This window comes from Oenanthe melanoleuca, linkage group LGE22, assembly GCF_029582105.1.
Source record: "Oenanthe melanoleuca isolate GR-GAL-2019-014 linkage group LGE22, OMel1.0, whole genome shotgun sequence".
In the NCBI taxonomy this organism is placed as follows: Eukaryota; Metazoa; Chordata; class Aves; order Passeriformes; family Muscicapidae; genus Oenanthe; species Oenanthe melanoleuca.
The window spans coordinates 244,386-258,281 of record NC_079363.1 but is presented as its reverse complement, the minus strand read 5'-3'; the positions used below and the strand labels follow the sequence as shown (position 1 = coordinate 258,281).

The 13,896-nt window shown below is 49.0% G+C and overlaps 1 protein-coding gene and 1 pseudogene across 1 annotated transcript in view; one reads left to right on the top strand and one right to left on the bottom strand.

The window, feature by feature from the left end:
* LOC130265847 (zinc finger protein 208-like) overlaps window positions 1-13,896 on the top strand; it is a 282,407-nt gene that overhangs the window by 76,595 nt on the left and 191,916 nt on the right. The gene's annotated exons all lie outside the window — the stretch shown is intronic.
* Window positions 1-13,896, bottom strand: part of LOC130265850 (zinc finger protein 420-like) — an 87,651-nt pseudogene that overhangs the window by 23,715 nt on the left and 50,040 nt on the right.

Genomic DNA, 13,896 nt, shown 5'->3' with positions numbered 1-13,896 from the left:
GGCGGGGGCAGCGAGTGGAGCTGAAGGTGCCTCACCCAGTTTGGGTGATCGGCTCCCTTGGGGGGCGGCAGCACCGGGCATGGATTGGGTACCCGAGAGTGACCAGGAGACAGATGAGTGACAGATCAGGGGGGCTGGGAAGAGTTGGCAGCAAGAGAGCACTGAAAATCTCATCAGTGAGCACAGTGGGATCTTTGGGGACTAAACATGGCAGGGCACCCTTGGAGGGGAGAAAGGGAAAGCCAGGAAGGGGTCCCTATAAAAGGGATGAAGATCTCAAAATATCTCTGACGGGTCTCTTGGGAGCATGTTGAGGGAGTTTGCACATTCTCCCAGAGGTAACCAAGGACTCGGACACCCAGGGGGGCAATAAGGGAAGTCTAGAAGGGATTTAGACAGCAGTATTCAGGGGATAAGTGGGAAAGGTGAGCTGTGTGTTTTATTCCACTACTGTTAGAAGATGTGGGGGATGTGTTTGAAAGGCTGGAGCTTTTATTTGCTCCTAATTCTGATTGTAATTTACTGAAAAGAGATTTGATGGCTAATTTAGGAATGCAAATTAATATCATAAAAGCTGATAAACAGGTTAGTTCTGTTGTGCCTTTGTGTCAAATCAGTGGCAAGGCCTATGCTGAAGTGAACTCAGAAGTGTGGGCACCTCCAGGAAAATAGGGGAAATTAGATATGGAGCCTCTCCAAAGTACTTTGAAGCAAACAGGACAAGTGGTCTCTAAAGCAATACCCTATTCCAAGGGAGGGAAGGAAGGGCTCACAGCCTGTTCTTGAGTCCCTGCTAAAGGCAGGGCTTTTGGAGCCAAGGATCTCTCCCCACAATGCTCCTATCCTGTCCATCAAGGAACTGGATGGATGGACAGAAGGATGAAAGGTAAATTTTCAAATGTTACAAAGCAGATTGAGACTCCCAACCTGGCCCTTCCACACAGGGAAAAAGAATTTTAACTGTATGTGGATGTTAAACAGGGCCATGCCAAAGGAATTCTCGTCCTAAAATGTTCAACCCAGGGGCCAGAGTGGCCTCATGCTCTGCAGAATTTTGCAGTCACAGATTAAATGGGACCTGAGGCCCAAAAACTGAAGGCAGGAGGATCTCCTGATGTTCAAGTCCGGCTCCAAGTTAAAGCTTTGATAACCAAAAGAGGCTCTACATGGATGAGCAGTGCTCGGTGATTACAGAATGAAACCTGTTCAGTGGCACTGGAGGATTTAGAATTGAGGACAGGGGAAGGGTTTAACCCAGCCTCCTGTTTGAACAGCCTGCACAGGCGCTGGGAACAAACCCATGGCTGCATTCAAGTAACAGAGCTCCAGAGCCAGGATAGGAGAGATTGAAGAGACATTCCCTGGCCTGAGGGACAAAATGTGTTCATGGATGGGTCTGCAAGGGCAGGAGAAGGGAAAAGAGTTCCAAGACACGCTCTGATTAAGCAAGGGGAATTAGAGCAAGCGCAGGTTACCGCCCGCATGGTCAGCTCAACCGGCGGAGCTGTGTGTGCTTGGAAGAGCCTGGCACTGAAATGCCCTGAGCAGGAAGGCTCAAATATCTGCTGGTGACAGCATGGCAGCTAACAGGGTGGCAAAAGCAATTCTGACCTCTTCAGCAATCATTGGATCGCTTATTAAGGTATTTCTAAAACAAATAATTCCAAGATAAGAGAATGTGGAAGCAACAGATATAGATGGGGAACTCATTTTACAGCAAAGATCCTTCAGGGGCTTATGGCTGCTTTAGGAATACAATGGGACCAACACAAACCCTGCTAACTCCAGAGCTCAGGTCAGCTAGAAAGAATGAATGTAGAAATAAAGGCACTCGTTTGGAAGCTGGAGATAAAAACCAAGATGTCATGGGTACGTTGGCTTTGGCAAGAATAAGAGCCAGGAGCTCAGGGCAGATATTCAATTATATCCCTTGGAATTTGTGTTAGGAATTCCTTACACGGGAAATTCTCCACCTAGTGGGGGGTGGAGATAAGGGATGTATATTTCTAACAGTCTGTGGCCACAATGCTGTCTGTTGTGAAATCTCTTCCGCACGAAGCTGGGCTGGCACAGAGCCTGCCTTGGCACTTTGCTCTTCCCAACATCCAACCAGGACATCGGGTCCTGCCTAAGGAGTGCAAAGAAGCACCACTGGTGGCCAAGTGCCGTGGCCCATCCCAAGTGTCCCTGTTGTAGGTAATAAACGAATCAAACCGAATTAAAAGCTTAAATTGGCAAATTTTATTTTCGCGACTGAAAATACGGTCCTGGAAAGCCACAATCAAAAAGTACAATGCCGAGCCCTGGATCGGCATCGGGTGAACACACAATGATTCGAACTCTACCGCTCCGAATCCCCAAGTGTTCACATCGCCGTCCTGGTTGGCCTCTTTTTTATACTGTTTTTCATAGCCTGGAGCGGGACAGTCCTTTGTTTCTTTCAAATTTAGCTCTGGTGTCCACACAAGACAAAGTCCTTCCTGCTCCTTGACGAGATCTTGTGTCCTTGTGTATTGCTTTTAGGTGGTTGATTTCATCTTTACGGGAACCAGAGCCGGGGAATGCAGTCCTGGTGATGGGTTTTTTGGGAAATGCTGCTCTCCTGTGAGTTTCCAGGCTTCCCCAGGAGATAGGTGCTTATTGGTAGCAGTCCGGCCTGTAGATATGTTAATTTACCTAGTTCTGAGGCAATCACTGCCCTTACCTGTGGCTTGTTTATTTTGCAGACTTATTTTATACAAAACACGAATTACAGTATGATATATATATCACATCCCTGAGCACAGAAACAGCCCCAGCACAGCTCAGCACGGGGGGACCCCTCACCCTGGGCTCAGGGGCTCTCAAGCCCCGCAGATTTGCACTTCCTGGCTGCAGCACCAGCATGGGAGGCCCCACTGAGCCTGCACTGAAGGCAACGCAGCAGCAGCCAGGGCTCCACAGCGGGGGAAGCCCCTGGGCCTGCCCACACATCCTCTGCTCAAATCCTCTGCCTGGGCTCTCTCCTTTGGCATCTCCAGCCACTGGGGCCAATCCTTGCTGCCACTGCTGCAGCTTCGCTGCTTTCTGTGCTGCACTGCCACAGCTGCTGGGGAACACAATTCCACTCTGGCTCTAAATATACCAAGTTTAAATTTCTTAAAAATCTCATTTCACTTCTCAGGCTTGGTTTGGTTTCCCTTGAAGAAAGGAATTTTAAAGGCTTGTTTTTAAGGGATGTTACACCATTCAACAGAGATGAGTTTAACATCTCAACAGACTGGGAATGGCCCAAAAGATCCTCACAAAGATAACAACCATCAACAAAACATCATCGGCCATCAGCAAACATCAAGGAACAACCACCCCAGACACAGAAGGCATAACTGTAGACAGCTAGTCTGCAAAAGCCTGAGAAGGAAGTCCGGGAGTGGGACCTAATTAACATCAGAAGAGGAGAAATCCAGGTGAAATAGGAAACCAAATAGTGAGAACCTACACAACTTGGAAGCAATGAACATTAAACCAATGGGCTTCGGTGGGTTCAGACTGTATAAAGTTTAGGAAAAATCTAGTAAATCTTACATGTCATGAAATGATTTTCTCTGCAAACCTGTGGTATGCCCGTCACATATCCTGGCCCGAATAAAATAATACCTTGACTCTCTAACACTAAAGATATCAAGTTAAAAGCAGATTGTGGGGGGACACATGTGAGTCATCCAATGGCTGCTCTGGAAGTTTATATCAGTTCCAGGCAGGCAGGAGAGGAGTTTTAGAAATGCAACTTAACCCTGCTGGGGCAAAGTACCCATTTATCATTTGAATTACAGGATTAGATAAGATGTCAGCGAAATAGTAATCAACCACAAAAATCCAGCTCTTGACTTTACTGACCAAGTTATGCCAAAGTATAAGGCAACATTTCTGGAAAATTAAATGACCTGAACTGCTGTTTGTGAAAAGTGGGGAAACAGATAACAAAGGAAATAATAAGTAGCTCATATTCCAGTCCAAATGTAGAAAGGATGGGAATGGGACACGTTTTCGGGGTTCCTGCCAGAGCATGGGTTAAACGAATGCTGTTCCTCCTCTGATGTATTGCAGCAACTCTCATCTTTTTCCCATGCACGACACCTTGCTGAGTGCAGCTCATTCAGCAGGTGAGCAAAGGGATGCAGGTGGCAGCCAGGCCTCCTGATCCAGAAATGGCTACAAAAGGACAGGGAATGAGGGCACTGAGAATAATCCCAAAACCAAAGAGAAGCAAGGAAAAGAGGAATTGAGCCAATCAGTACATGTTACTTACTGGCACGGACTGCTTCTCGGCCAAGATCCTGTGCAGTTCCTGAACTTCGAGAAGAAACACTTAACAAAATCAGGAATATCTGATGTTACACGAAAGGAGGGGTGCATATTAATGGGGACATGCAGCAGGCGGATCGGGAAGTCTGAACCTTTCAAGTACCTCAGCCAGTGGGGAGAGGGAGAGGGAGATGCAGCCAGGAAAATGAGGATAAAAAGGTGGCTGCGTTTTAGAGACCCCATGACAAATGCCGCATGGCCTCTCCCTTTGTTCATCAATACAGTCACTTTTACAGGACTCCGCTGTCTCCTTTGGGCACACAAAACTCTGGCGACGTGAATTTTTCCACACAGCTCCGGAGCCTCTCTCAAACATCCCTTGCCCGGCTCGGGCTCCTACCAGGGCTCCAGGTGGCTCCCGGCTCCATCCTGGACTCACCCCCAGCTCCCACCGCCCTCAGCTCCCGCTCACCCCGAGCTCCTGGCGGTTCAGGGCAGCAGCGGTTCCTTGGCCCGATGCCCGGCCGAGCCCAGCATGGCAGCTGCTCCTGAGGCGAGGAAAATCAAAGCCATGCACTGATGCTCCTAATTAGAGGGTAGGAGAAGTGAGACTCCAGGGCTTCCCGCTAAGCCGGAGCCAGCGAACAGGCAGGGCTGGGAAAGGCATGCCGGGAGCTGCGGAGAACTGTGTTTGTGTTTTCAGGCCAATCCCGCCTCGGGCCCGGGCCCGTTCCAGGGCTGTTTCTCATCTCCGGCTTTCCCCCCACACAGCCCAGGAGCCCTAAGAGCGCGGGCCGAGGCTGCTGCCGCCTGCACAGCCCGCCCCTCGCTGCCATTGGCTGATTCTGCCGTCACTCCTCGTTCTCGCGCGCTGATTGGGCAGAGCGAGGACTGCCCAAACCCCGCAGAACCAAGCGCGGCTCCCACCTGCGCTGGGGCCGCCTCCGAGCTCCGCTGCTGCCTCTGGCCGCTGCCGCCGCTCACAGGCGCGCACAGACGCTGCCACAATGGCGCCTTTGGCCGCGGGGCCGGGCTTGTGCCCACTCTGCCCAATCAGCGTGCGAGAACGAGGAGTGACAGCAGAATCAGCCAATGGTAGCGAGGGGCGGGCTCTGGCACGGTACGGGCTCCCCTCCTTTTCCCTGGGCTCCGCCATTTCTCGGAAACTTCGCCTAAGGAGCGGCTGCGGCGCTGGGCCTGGCCTGGGCATTGGGCCAAGGAACCGCTGCTGCTCTGAACCGCCGGGAGCTTGGGGTGAGCAGGAGCTGAGGGCGGTGGGAGCTGGGGGTGAGTCTGGGATGGAGCCGGGCGCCACCTGGAGCCCCGGCAGGAGCCCGAGCCGGCAGAGGATGTTTGAGAGAGGCCCTGGAGCTGTGCGGAAAAAATTCACGTCGCCAGAGTTTTGTGTGCCCAAAGGAGACAGAGGAGTCCTGTAAAAGTGACTGTATTGATGAACAAAGGGAGAGGCCATGCGGCATTTGTCATGGGGTCTCTAAAACGCAGTCTCCTTTTTATCCTCATTTTCCCGGCTGCATCTCCCTCTCCCTTTTCCCACTGGCTGAGGTACTTGAAAGGTTCAGACTTCCCGATCCGCCTGCTGCATGTCACCCTTAATATGCACCCATCCTGATTTTTATATTATCCGATATTCTTGGTTTTGTTAACTGTTTCTTCTTCTCGAAGTTCAGGATATGAGCAGGATGAGTGAGCACTCATTGATTGGGTGGGCACCACTCTGTATCAGTAAGTAACATTCTTTGAAACTGAAGAATTCTCCCATTACTTTCTCGTGTACAAGTCCTTGCTCTATCTCCAAGCAGGTTCACTCATCGACTCTTTTCTGTTTCTTCTTTGGTCTTCTTTGATTTTGGGGTTATTCTCAGTGCCCTCCTTCCCTCTGCTTTTGTAGCCATTTCTGGATCAGGAGGCCTGGCTGCCACCTGCATCCCTTTGCTCACCTGCTGAATGAGCTGCACTCAGCAAGTTGTTGTGCATGGGAAAAAGATGAGAGTTGCTGCAGCACATCAGAGGAAGAACAGCATTCGTTTAACCCATGGGCTGCCAGGGAACCACTAAAATGTGTACCTTTCGCATCCTTTCTACATTTGAACTGGTATATGAACTACTTTTTTTTTTTTTTTTTTTTTTTTTTTTTCCTTTTCTTATCTGTTTTACTACTTTTTGATTATCATCTATTCGCAAAGAGCAGTTTGAGTAATTTAATTTTCCACAAATGTCACCTTCTGCCTTGGCATGACTGGTTCGAAGGAAGGTGAGGAGCTTGGTCTGTCTAGTTGATTAGCATTTCGAGGACATCTTCTAATCTAATCCTTTAATTCAAGTGCTAAATGGGTGGTTTGCCCCAGCTGTGTTAATCTGCATCTCTAAAGCTCCTCCTGGCTGCTGGAAACCAAGGCTTCTCTGCCTGCACAGCCATTGCATGACTCGCATGTGCACCCCCACAAGCTGCTTTTTACTTGATATCTTTACTGGTAGGGTCATGGCATTACTTGATTCTGGCCTGGATATGCAGCAGAAATATATTCATCCACACATAGCCCAGGTGTGCAGAGAAAATGCTTCCCTGACACGTGAGTTTTATAAACTTTATACTGTCTGAACCCATTGAAATCCGTTGGATTGATGTTCATTAGGTTCAAGATGTGTAGTTCTTACTATTTGGTTTCCTATTGCATCAGGCTTTCTTCTCCTCTGATGTTAATTAGGTCCCAACTCCTGGATTTTCTTCTCCTCCTAATCTAGACCAGATGTTCCCAAATACGGGCTGTGTCTGGTATGGCTGTTCCTTAATGTTTCCTGATGGACGATAATATTCTGTTGATGGGCATCTTTTGGGCTATTCCCTGTATATTGAGATGTTAAATTCATCGCTGTTGAGTGGTGTAACATCCCGTAAAAAATCCTTTAAAATTTCATTCCCCAAGACAAAGGCAAACAAACCCTGAGAAGAGAAAGAATATATTAAAGATTTAAACTAGGTATATTTTCCAGCACCAGCCCAGCTTTTTCCTCATTTTCTAATCCCAGGCAGCCCAATGTGTGAGTGTAATTGAGAGCCAGAGTGGAATTGTGCCATTGTGTTCCCCAGCAGCTGTGGCAGTGCAGGCACAGAAAGCAGCGAAGCTGCAGCAGTGGCAGCAAGGATTGGCCCCAATGGCTGGAGGTGCCAAAGGAGGGTGCCCAGGCAGAGGATTTGAGCAGAGGATGTGTGGGCAGGCCCAAAGGCTTCCCCCGCTGTGGAGCCCTGGCTGCTGCTGCGTTGCCTTCAGTGCAGGCTCAGTGGGGCCTCCCATGTTGGTGCTGCAGCCGGGAAGTGCAAATCTGCGGGGCTTGAGAGCTCCTGAGCCCAGGGTGAGGGGTCCCCCCGTGCTGAGCTGTGCTGGGGCTGTTTCTGTGCTCAGGGACACTTGGAATGGGCCACAGCACTTGGCCACCAGTGGTGCTTCTTTGCACTCCTTAGGCAGGACCCGATGTCCTGGTTGGATGTTGGGAAGAGCAAAGTGCCAAGGCAGGCTCTGTGCCAGCCCAGCTTCGTGTAGAAGAGATTTCACAAGAGACAGGATTGTGGCCAGAGACTGTTTGAAATATACATCCCTTCGTTCCAACCTGCACTAGGTGGAGAATTAGCTGGTAAGGAATTCCAAAGAGGAGTTCCAGGGGATATAATTGAATATCTGCCCTGAGCTCCTTGCTCTTATTCTTGCCAAAGCCAATGGCAAAGGCTGTATCAGTGGCATTTTGGCTTCTATCACCAGCTTCTAAAGAAGTTTCTTTATTTCCCCATTCATTCTTTCTATCTGACCTGAGCTCTGGGGGTGCCAGGGTTTGTGTTGGTCCCATTGTATTCCTAAGGCAGCCATAACCCCCTGGAGGATCTTTGCTGTACAATGAGTTCCCTATCTATATCTGTTGCTTCCACATTCTCTTATCTTGGAATGATTTGTTTTAGAAATACATTAATAAACGATCCAGCATAGGAGGTCAGAATTGCTTTTGCCACCCTGTTAGCTGCCCTGCTGTCACCAGCAGATATTTGAGCCTTCCTGCTCAGGGCATTTCAGTTCCAGGCTCTTCCAAGCACACACAGCTCCGCCGGTTGAGCTGACCGTGCGGGCGGTAACCTGCGCTTGCTCTAATTCCCTTTGCTTAATCAGAGCGTGTCTTGGAACTCTTTTCCCTTCTCCTGCCCTTGCAGACCCATCCATAAACACATTTTGTCCCTCAGGCCAGGGAATGTCTCTTCAATCTCTCCTGTCCTGGCTCTGGAGCTCTGTCACTTGAATGCAGCCATGGATTTGTTCCCAGCCCCTTTGCAGGCTGTTCAAACAGGAGGCTGGGTTAAACCCTTCCCCTGTCCTCAATTCTAAATCCTCCTGTGCCATTGAACAAGTTTCATTCTGTAATCACTGAGCACTGCTCATCCATGTAGAGCCTCTTTTGGTTATCAAAGCTTTAACTTGGTGCCAGACTTGAACAACAGGAGATTCTCCTGTCTTCAGTTTTTGGGCCTCAGGTGCCATTTAATCTGTGACTGCAAAATTCTGCAGAGCATGAGGCCACTCTGGCCCCTGGGTTAAACATTTTAGCATGAGAAATGCTTTGGCATGACCCTGCGTAACATCAGCATTTTAAAAAACAAGGTTCTCTTTTCTGGTATATATTTAAAAGTTTAATAAAAGACAATAAGAGATAAGCAATAAAGCAAAAGGTTATAACAGCAGAGTGCTTGTCCCTCGACTAATAGCACACCCTAACTCAGAAAACACTTCCTTAAATGCAGCAGTCTGTTACATATTCATAGATCTTCATGCATTATTCAAAATCATTCTCCCCCAACCTGTAAATTGATATTTTTTTCCTTTTCTGGAAGTCTGGTATCCCATAATCCAAGAATGTGAGGAAGTTCCTGATTCTCTTTTCTTTTCTACAATTCTTTGAGTTAATTACATGAACAAAACCTTTTTACATTACCATGTTATAATCCAAGAAAAATGTATTTATCAAACTACTTTTTTTAAGTCTTGTTAATGGCAAAACCAAAAGAAACTATATTCATACAGACAAATTTTCCAACAATATATATATATAGCATTCATTTTTATATTTGCCAAAAGCCAATAATATAATATGTACTATAACATACATACAATTCAAATTTCTATTCTGAGTCTCAAAGAGCCATGGCTGGGGCAGCAATCATTTTGGTTTTATTTCACTTTTCTGAAGTTTTGCTGTTTCTCATGTCCATACCACAATAATGAGGCTATTTGGGCTTAGAAAGTCATACATTATTCTGTCTGAAAGAGAGAATCCTCAATCCAGGTCCTGCAAGTCTGTATTAATTCTCAGAATTTTCCCAGGTCTATTTTAGTGCAGGGTAACATTACTTCTGAAATTCCCTGGTCCTTCTCTGGATCAGTACATAACCTTCCGTCAAAATATGTCCCAAATATTTAACCCTTTTCTCCAGCATTTGTGCTTTTTTCCCCAAACACTCAAATATGCCTTTTAGCCTGAACATTCAGGCATTTCACAGAGGCTTCTTCTAACACTTCTTGTCCTCCTGGATTGGAGCAAGTCATCCACATCCTGCATTAACCCAATCCCTGGGGTGGGGTAAATTCTTGTGATATTTTCTGCAGGTCTTGACTGAATAAGGCTGGTGCTTCCGTGCATCCCTGCAGAAGGACCATCCATGTCTTTACCATTTTCCTTTCTACCTCTTGTTCCCACTCAAAGGGAAAATACCGTTTACCATCCTGAGTGAGAGGGCATCCCCAGAGAGTATCTTTGCTATCAAGTACTGAATGGTGGCAGTGTGAGGTGGAAACCTGGTTCAGGGTGGTGTAAGGATCTGACACTGTGGGGTGCCTGAGTTTAATAATCTTATTTATTATTCTTAGGTCCTGCACCATTGTGTCAATTCCATCTGATTTCTTGGCCGGCAGGATAGGAGCATTATAGGGAGAGATCCTTGGCTCCTGCCTTTAGCAGGGACTCAATAACAGGCTGTGAGCCCTTCCTTGCCTGCCTTGGAATAGGGTATTGCTTTTAGACACCTCTTGTCCTGTTTGCTTCAAAGTCCTTTGGAGAGGCTCTGTATCTAATTTTCTCCGTTTTTCTGGAGCTGCCCAACCTTCTGGGCTCACTTCAGCATAGGCCTTGCCAGACATCTGCCAGACAAAGGCACAACTCTATATCACCTTTATAATATTAATTTTTATTTCTAAATTAGCCGTCACATCCCTTCTCAGTAAATTACAATCAGAATTAAGAAAAAAACAAACTCCTGCATTTCAAACCCATCCCCCACATCTTCTAGCACTGGTGGAATAAAACACACCAACTCATCTTTCCCACTTATCTCTTTAATGCTGTTGTCTCAATCCCTTCTGGATTCCCCTTATTGCCCCCCTGGGTGTCTGTGTCCTTGATTACCTCTGGGAGAATGTGCAAACTACCTCAACATGCTCCCAAGGGACCCTTCAGAGATATTTTGGGATCATCATCCCTTGTGCTGGGAGCCCTTCGTGGCTTTCCCTTCCTTCCCTCCATGGGTGCCCTGCCATGTTTAGTCCCCAAAGATCCCACTGTGCTCACTGATGAGATTTTCAGTGCTCTCTGGCTGCCGATTATTCCCAGCCTCCCTGATCTGTCACTCGTCTGTCTCCTGGTCACTCTCGGGTACCCAATCCATGCCCGGTGCCGCCGCCCTCCAAGGGAGCCGATCGCCCAAACTGGGTGAGGCACCTTCAGCTCCACTCGCTGCCCCCGCCCCGGATGGGGGAAGGAATTCTGGCCAATTCCCAAGGTGTGTGGAAAACTTCACATCACTAGAGGTTTCTGTCCACAAAGAATACAGAGGAATCCTGTAGAAGTAATTTCATTCACAGAAGAAGGGAGAGAGGCCATTGCCCATTTGCCATGGCATCTCTGCAGTTGCCACGGCTGGGCCCCCCCACGCTGGGACCGAGTGCGGGGGGGAGCGGCCGAGAGCCCAGCGCTGCTCCAGCCCGAGCTGCCCCAGTTCCATCCCTGCCCCTGCGCTGTGGGTTTGGGGGGAAGAGGGAGCTGGCAGTGGGTGCTGGGCCTGGGGGCAGCAGGAGAAGGGAAGGAGAAGCAGGGCTGAAGAACAAAATGTTATATACGATGCACGTGGGAGGAGCAGGTGGAATTGGGCAGGAGAAGGATGATTAGTAAGAGGAAGAGGATTGAGGAAAAGTGGGGACACAGGACTAGGATCAGAAACAGGAAGCAGTACAAGGTTCAACCCCTCCCTGTATCTGCAGGCTCTCCCCAGCCCCAGGAGTGTTGCTCCCACCAAATGCAGCTGGTGACAGAAGAGGAGGATCGACGATTTTCACAGGGGTGAATCTTGATGTTTCTGAGCTGTCCAAGTTTAGGACAAAATTGGGGGGAAGCCTCCAAAGGAGCCCCCCCAGAGAATAAGCCCCCCTCACAATTCCTCCCCCTACTGGGCTCGGAAAGAATTTTACTCGGGGGGAAACGTGGAAAAAACCTATTTATTAACAAACACAAGAAAAACACTTCCCAGCAACAGGAAAGTACAATCCCAGATGACAAAAAACGTTTTCACCAAAGTAAGAGACGGTCACTGCTGGGAAGGGCGAGAAGCTTCTTGGGCAGGCTCCGGAGGCAGTCTCTGATGTCCAGGTCCCGTCCGGAGCCGGTACAGATCTTCGAGCTGAAGGAGAGAAGTGGGGGGGAAAGCAGCAGCCGGGGCAGAAGCAGCGGGGCAGAAGCAAGCTGGCAGCAAGCAGCAGTAGCAGCCGGGCAGCCAGGCAAGCTAAGCAGCACAGCACCGGGGCACCACCCCCCTGGGCGGGAGAAGGGCACCGGCGGCAGCTCCATGCAGACAGAGAGTTGTGGGGGTGGGAGAGGAGCAGACACAACACCAACCCAGGACATGAGCTTTATTGGGCTAAAAGTTGTTGCTTTGTTTTTTTTGTGGGGGCTGAATCTTTATATTTTGGAAGGGATTCTGGCTAAATCTTGCTGTTTGCGGAGTTTTTCATCTGTGTCTTAATGTCTGGAGGATTTTTGGGCTGAATCTTGGTGTTTTGGTGGTTCTTACAGACACATGCCTCATGATTTCCTGAGATGAACTTGGGCAAGGAGGAACTCCCAGCCCAAGGTGCCCTTCTCTTGTTTTTTCCCTATGCCAGGAATTTTCATTCCCAAGGCATGGGGGAATGGAGAAGGAGAAAAAACCCCAGAGGTCCTTTACAAAGAGGAGAGGCTATGTAAGAGTCAGTCAGAAGTTTTCTCTGATCTGCCTCACGACCATCATCAGAGACTGGGACCTGAGATTGCACCACTTGCCCTGAACCGGAGCTCTGGCCTGGCCGAGGTGGATGCTTGTGGGCCAAGGACTGTTTGTAGCTGTGCTGGTGCTTGTCATGGTACGCTGCAGGGTACTGGTTATCGCACCCTGTCCCCGCACCTGCGTCATGGGGCTACGAACTCCACATACAGTAGTCCATAAATCTCCCCACCTATAACAACTGACTATAAGAAGTGACTTTCTTATAGAAGACTCTGAGATCTCTTTCTCCCCAATGGATTGAAGACGCGTCTCGTCGGATGGCCACGAGGATGTGTCTCATCTGTTGGTATCCGTCTCTCTCTCTCCCCTTTTACTTCATTTCCTTTATCTCTCTCTCTCTCTCTCTCACAAAAAACCTGATTGTTACCACGCAATAAACTGCATTACTGCTTTCTGCTAAACAAACCTGAGTCTCTTGCCTTTTGTCTTTTGCACCCTGGGGTTGAACAAACCATCACGACTCCTGCTCGGACATGCCCCATCCCTGGAAACATTCCAGGCCTGGTTGAAGCAACGTGATGGAGCAAAAGATGTCTCTGCTGCCACCCCACAGGAGGCACTGTGGTGTCAGCTGCCAGAGGGGTCGGTGTCTCTTGTAGGATGCAATTCCCCCAGGGAGCAGAGAGAACACACAGCACCACAGTTGGCAGGAATATCCTCCCATGGATCAACGGGCTCAGGCTGCCCAGTTTTGCCTCTTTGTAGATGGGCACAAGGGTCAGAAGAGACTGAGAACCAGGAGTTGGCACAGTGTTTTTGACACCACTTGGTTTCCTGAGGGCCTATAGTATCCCAGGTTCCCTTTGGTTCCATGAGGCCCCACAATGTGACAAGGATCCCTGGACAGCCCAAGGCCCTGAGGTGTCCCAATGGATCCTTGTTTCCAAGTGGCCTCACTGTGTCACAAGGGCCACTGGATTCCCCAGTGTCACTGTGTCCCCCTGTTTCCACAAGGCACAGTGTCTCAGTGGCCCCTGAGCATCTTTAGGCACCAGTCTCACAGCATCCCCTCAGTTCCATGAACTCCACAGTGTCACAATGTCCCCTTGGTTCCAGCAGTGCCACAATGATTGCTGGTAACCATGAGATCTGAGGTATCCCAGTGGGTGGTTCCATGAAGCCCCAGGGTTTCACAGTCTTCTCTTGGTTCCATGAGGGCCCATGGCCCCAAAGGGGCCTCTGGATTGTCCAAGAGCCCGCAGTGTCACAGGGCCCCTGTGATCCCCTGAGTCCCTGCAGTGTCA